This window comes from Chiroxiphia lanceolata, chromosome 3, assembly GCF_009829145.1.
Source record: "Chiroxiphia lanceolata isolate bChiLan1 chromosome 3, bChiLan1.pri, whole genome shotgun sequence".
NCBI lineage: Eukaryota > Metazoa > Chordata > Aves > Passeriformes > Pipridae > Chiroxiphia > Chiroxiphia lanceolata.
The window spans coordinates 101,500,905-101,506,787 of NC_045639.1; the positions used below are offsets into that span (position 1 = coordinate 101,500,905).

General features: G+C 41.6%; 1 long non-coding RNA gene across 1 annotated transcript; it reads right to left on the reverse strand.

The window, feature by feature from the left end:
- Positions 1-205: 205 nt before the first annotated feature.
- Positions 206-1,445, reverse strand: LOC116784912. Its single transcript, XR_004356294.1, has 2 exons — positions 1,378-1,445; positions 206-288 (listed from the first exon to the last, which is right to left on the reverse strand). It is a non-coding gene; the product is annotated as an uncharacterized LOC116784912 (long non-coding RNA).
- Between the last annotated feature and the right edge of the window lie 4,438 nt (positions 1,446-5,883).

Consider the following 5,883-nt stretch of genomic DNA (forward strand, 5'->3'; position numbering starts at 1 on the left):
CCGCAGTGAATGCTCATAGTGCATTGCGTTGGATGCTCCAGAGTCACCTCTGGAGCAGCTCTTCTTAGGGCTGGCCTACCTTGCTTGCATCAGGCCAACTTTGAATTTTGCTTCCTTTAAATACCTTGCTTTTTAAAAGTCTCAGTTTGCTTCGTGTTCCAGATCTTTCTATCCTCCCCAACAGTTGCTACCAACAGTGGTTTTTTGTCTTACGGATTTTTATACATAAAAATTTTGGAGAGGTATCAGGCTCGTGCTGATCTTCATAAGATCCCATGGATAACAAACCTGTTTGATGAAGAAAATGCTTTTTTGATCTGTTTATTAGTGACTTCTTTATCCACATAATGCTTTATTAATATTGTATATTGACAATTTCTAATCAGAATGCCAATATTGTGCTCAGAAAGAACCTTGCAAAAATCTATTATGTCTTTGCAGTTATAAATCAAACAATCTCTTCAAAGAATTAAATATTCTCTTTGGCAGGTCTTATCTTCCATAATTATATTTCTACTCTTGTCCTTCAGCAGCTTTTTTGCTTTTTTTGCCTAATACCCCAACTCATTGTCCTTCAGTTGTTGAGTGATGCTAACCTGCGATTTTTAAATTTGCTACTATAACAGCCCTCTCCTTGGCTTCTCAACCTGCTCAGGACAATGAGGTTTATCCAACAGTTAATACTAGCAAAGTGGACATCCTGTCTTTTTTTTGTCACCTGTCCTGCCAGCTATGACCTTTTCTTTTAGATACTTAGTTTTCTTATAAATTTCCTACATTTTATAATATTAGATTTTGATGCCAGAAAAGGCATAAGATAGGACAAGATAAATATATAATTGATGTCTTCCTTACACTGTTCACTGACATTTAAAGGGCATTTCGGCTGTGCCTTTGTAGTGACGCAGTGTTGGCAGTGTTGGCACCCATGGGACATCATCCTTGGGGACCGTGCAAAACCCCACACCAGCACTGGTTTTACCATCAGTGGAGTCCATCCAAATCAGTATTTCTCAAACTTGTTGAAAGTACATCCTCATTTTGGCTCCGTCATCTAACTAGGACTCCTGTGAGCACAGCTCCCCCCCAGATTAACAGCCAAACTCAACATTTCTGCTCAGAGCTGTACTTATCTGATCAATTTAAAGTTAATAACCTTACTTAATGCATGGCTTGCATTCACGCACTGCGGATGGTCCAAAATCATGTCTAACACCTGCTCACCCATTCTCAGATGAGGCAGCAGTAATTCAGAATAGGAAATATCTCTCATTTCTTATGAAGTGTCTGTACTGCCAACTACCTTCAGCTGCAGCACATGCTCAGCACACCCATGGTGAGGATGAAGTGTTTGAACCTTCAGAACGTAAAGGCTACCTGTCTTTTCCCAGACCTTGAGAGGTCCAAGCAACTGCCTTTCCTCTGCAGAGATCTGTGTTGTGCACCCTGCAGAGGAACCCTGGCAAGTGGAAGGGTTGGCTGAGACCCATCTTAGGTACTGTGGCTCGTAGCTCACTTTTGCACCAATCTAGGCATTGTGCCATAAAGGAAGACTATAAAAAGGTCCTGCACATCAGCCCTCAGTAGAGATTTTGCTGGTTATCCCTAAGTGCACAGAGGCTGGCATGTGGCAATTGGCCAAGAGTGAGAAGGAATACACAGCACAAAGCTGCAAAGTTCTTTATAAGTTCAAGTAAAAGCTCAAGCACCAAAAAAGCCCATTCCCCCCCCCCCAACATGTAACAAACAAATCTTGTCTTGTTCTTATCTTCACAATTAATAATTGATATTGTTCTCTTTTGTATTATTTTGTTCACTTAATCCTCCACTGCATTAAGCACACTACAAACACAACATACTAGCAACTTTTCTATTAAGATCCCTTCCAACCAGAAAGCATTAGGACCAACTCTGTACTGCTGAGAGTAGATGGTTGGATGGTCAGCAGGTTGTGTCTGCCCATGTCCAGAAAGAGAGATAAACCGTGTGCAAGCCATAGGCTGGTGTGGATCAAAAGATGTCAAGACAAGCAAGAAGATCATAGTTTTTCACTGTTGCCATAGAAATCCTCTGTTTCAAGAAGCATCTGTTTTTTCTGTGACCTGGGTTAGCACACCCTGGTGTCATTTATTCCCCTGTGAGCTTGACTTATGTTTCTACTAGGTTTTGCTGTCTCATCCTCACACCTCTGATGGGACTGCAGAACGATACTTAGAACTATGAGGAAGTTAAGGCACACAAAAAATACGATGACTGACAGTGAATGCTTATACACAGGCACCAAAGTGTGAAAGCTGCAGGAGAACTTCCCCACGAGGCTTTGCCAAGGAACTCCTGAGCCAAGTAGATATCTCTGTACTTCATAATACTTGATATGTTCTTTCTTCCATCAACAATTTCCATTCACTATTTGAACACATACAGTTGTGACATCCACCATTATCATGTCTCAGTGAGTTCCTGACTTTGACAACACACTATGTACACCTCTTTTTTCTGAATCTGCCACTGGAAAATTTTAGCTGAGGTCCCCTAGCTTTTTTTAATTTATTATGAGAAGTTGAATCATTATTCCCTATTAACTTTCCCTATGTGCCTCGCAGTTTTATAAACCCTAACATATATTCCTCATGGTCCTCTATTCCTTAGACTGAAGATTCCTTATCTCTGTCAGGTTGTTCCCTGTGTAGGAAATCACCCTTGCTTCACATCTTTGTGCTTTTTCTACTACTATTGTGTTGCTTTGGGAAGAGATGCCAATGCCACTGTAGAGATGTATGGTAAGATACTGGCATACAATCATTGCAATATTTTCTTGGTTTTTTCTCAAATTCTTTCCTATCACTTCCTAATACTGATATTAAAATTAGCCTTTTCAAACTAGTCCTGAGCTTTGAGTAGACAGTTCAACAAACTAGAGAGCTAAGATCGCTTTCCGAAGAGGTAGCAACCCAGTCAGAGCCCTTCACTGTGTGTATGGAGTTAAAGTTGTCTTTCCAGTATGCATTATTCCACATTTATCAATATCACATTTCTTCTCGCTTTTTATCATCCAGCCCCTTACTGCAAGATTGTACTACAACTCTGTACAGTCAGCTTTCGGTTTTATTGCTCTGAATCAGTTCATATCAGCAACAATCTCTGTTCCTCACTCTTTCATACTGTTTATGAAGATGTTGTCATATGATCCCTATGATTCGCATGAAGCAAACCCTGGAACTCCTGTGCCCAAGAACCTCCTGCCTATTCCTACCTTCTTTTTTCTGTCTTTTAATGGTTATTTGCTCATGCAAGGCCCTTCCTTCTTGTGAGGTTTAGGAGGAGACAAGCTTGCAGACTTACCCAGAGTTAGTGAGCATGAGACAAAATGCACTTTGCTCTCCACAGGAGAACACAAATAGTGCCTTTATACCCTCTTGAGAATGTGGACAAGCTCATGCAAACACCACTTGTTAATAAACATAATACCTCACCTTCAGTGAATACTGAATAGTTCAGAGGTCTTTGAATAGGTAATTCTGTTACCTGGTGGTGGTAATGAATCATACTTGCATGTGAAATCCTATTTGCCTACACTTTAAGCTCCAGCTAGCATCCCATTCTGATATAAGAAATTTGCTAATGAGCAGTAATTCAGAACTGAAGCAATCATTGCTAAGAAAAAGTGGTTGTGATATTCTTCCTGTAAAGATAATAATATTATTTTAAAGAACATCATAATGCAATGAATACCAATCATTGCATTTGGTGATAATCTGTAGAACTTTTGTTCCTATGATGAGTATTGGGTTATTGCATAGGTATCCTGAGGCTGTAGTGCAACAGGTAACATAATGCTTCTGCTCTGTGAGTCTGAGCTGATGACTTGTGCAGCTGTATGTCTCTTTCTGCTCCAGAGCTAGTCTGTGGATGCACAGATGGAGCCAAGCACAGCCAAAGCTACAGGAGATTCTACAGAAATCAGAATCACCATCATTTTTCTTCTGTAGACCTGCTCAAAGGAGTTTGCAATTAAAAACCAGCATGTCTTACAAAGAAGCTCATCAGAAAAAGAAGGATTTCAGTTTTTGTTATTCTCTGTGGTGAAATGAGAGGTTGAGGTGATGAGGTTGGATGATACCCAGTCCCCATTTGGGAAATTCTTCCTGTAACCTTGGGGAATAGAAAACTCACTCATTAAAAAAAAAGAAAAATGTAAAGCATAAATGCTGCCCAACCTGAACAGGAGATAGATGAGCTGTGCAGGCATTGTGGATCCACACCCCACTGTTCAGTGGGTCTGGTGTTTACAAATGCAAACAGTGAAGGTGTTCTCTGAGGTGAACCTGGTTTCCTGAAGCCTGGTGAGACAGCCCGGTGCATCCCTCATGGTCATAGAGCATAGCTCCCATGGGCACATTGGATTTTACAGAACATCAAACATCACTACTGGGCCACAACTCCCTACATCCATGATATTTAACCCTCAATTTTCCTTCCCTCTTCTCCACAAGATCCCAGGTTCCCCCTCATTCCTCACATCTGCCCTCTGTTATGCCTTAAGACTCCTACAGTGCAACAACTTCCACATCTCTTACTTGACCCTGAACTTGTATCCACAGAGCCATCCATGTCCCCGGCCCCCTATCACTACAATAGCCACACCCTCCATCACTCTCCAGCCCAGAAAACATCCAGATTCCCACTGGTCTGCTCCTTGGGATGGGCAAAACTAGAGGGAGGCAACCTGCCTGCTAGCCAGAAGTACATGTGTGCCACTTGGCCAGCCAAATGGTGTGTGTGTTGTCCCTGGCCAACAGCCTGACTCCGGGCCCCACAGCCTGATGGGCCACTTGGCTGCTCCTTGTGGCCTCTGGAGAGACCATGTGGCTCCCATTCCCCCTCAGCAGCTGCAGGATGAAGCAAGTCACCTCACGGACCATATGTTGCACAGATTTTGTCCTACTTTCTCTCTCTGGTGCTGCATGGTTACTGTCCAGGAGAGGACTGGGCATGGTCAGGAATTTGATTTGGACACTGGTAATTCTTCTGTCAGGGGTAGGAAAGAAATTGATTTCTAAGAGTTCCTGGGGATATGTTACCTTGAAGGGGAGATGCAAAGAAATTAAAGTAATTTCATAATATAATGCTGACCAATCCAAAAGCTTTCCAGCAGAAGATAACCCTGCTGAGACAATATGAAATTATGCTTCTCCCCACTCCCAGCTTATTGTATGTAAGTGTTCCAAAAAATTAGGTATTTTTTTATGATCCTGTTAATGTAACCTACTAATTCTGCATATGATACGAAGACTAAAATAAACCTGGATTTTATTGGGGAAATGCACCAAGGCATAGATTATCTTTCATTAACAAAGCATCTTATTTTCAGGTAAATATCTGCAGTAATACAAGAGAAGGGAACTGATCCATGAGTAGACCTGTCTCTGCTTGCTGAAGCCTTTCATAAGACAGTAATAGCTCCTTAACATGGAGGATTTGGAAACTGCTTTAGAAACAGTGCTTGGCTGATATTGAGCTGATATTTACATCTCTGAAACCAGAGGCCTCAGTGCAAGCTCTGACAGACAAGCAGGACCCATGGGCTCTGACTCGGGCTTCAGAAGATGTGCTCTGCTGTCAGGTGAGTGCAGTGATCTTTGACCAAGCCAAAAACATTTCATTTCAGTGTTGAAGCAGAGTTAGTGTGAAAGCTGAACCTGCAGTTCAAACCTTCCAAAGGATAAGTTTATATAAATATCTTTTATCAAACATGTCTTATAACAAAAAGAATTTGGATTTGGCAGATGACTTTGCTTAAAGCAAACTAAATTTCCTGCTGTAGGATGGTTCGTGTTCCTTGGCATTCAGTGCATTATTCAAGGAGGTAGCTTTGCTTGATGA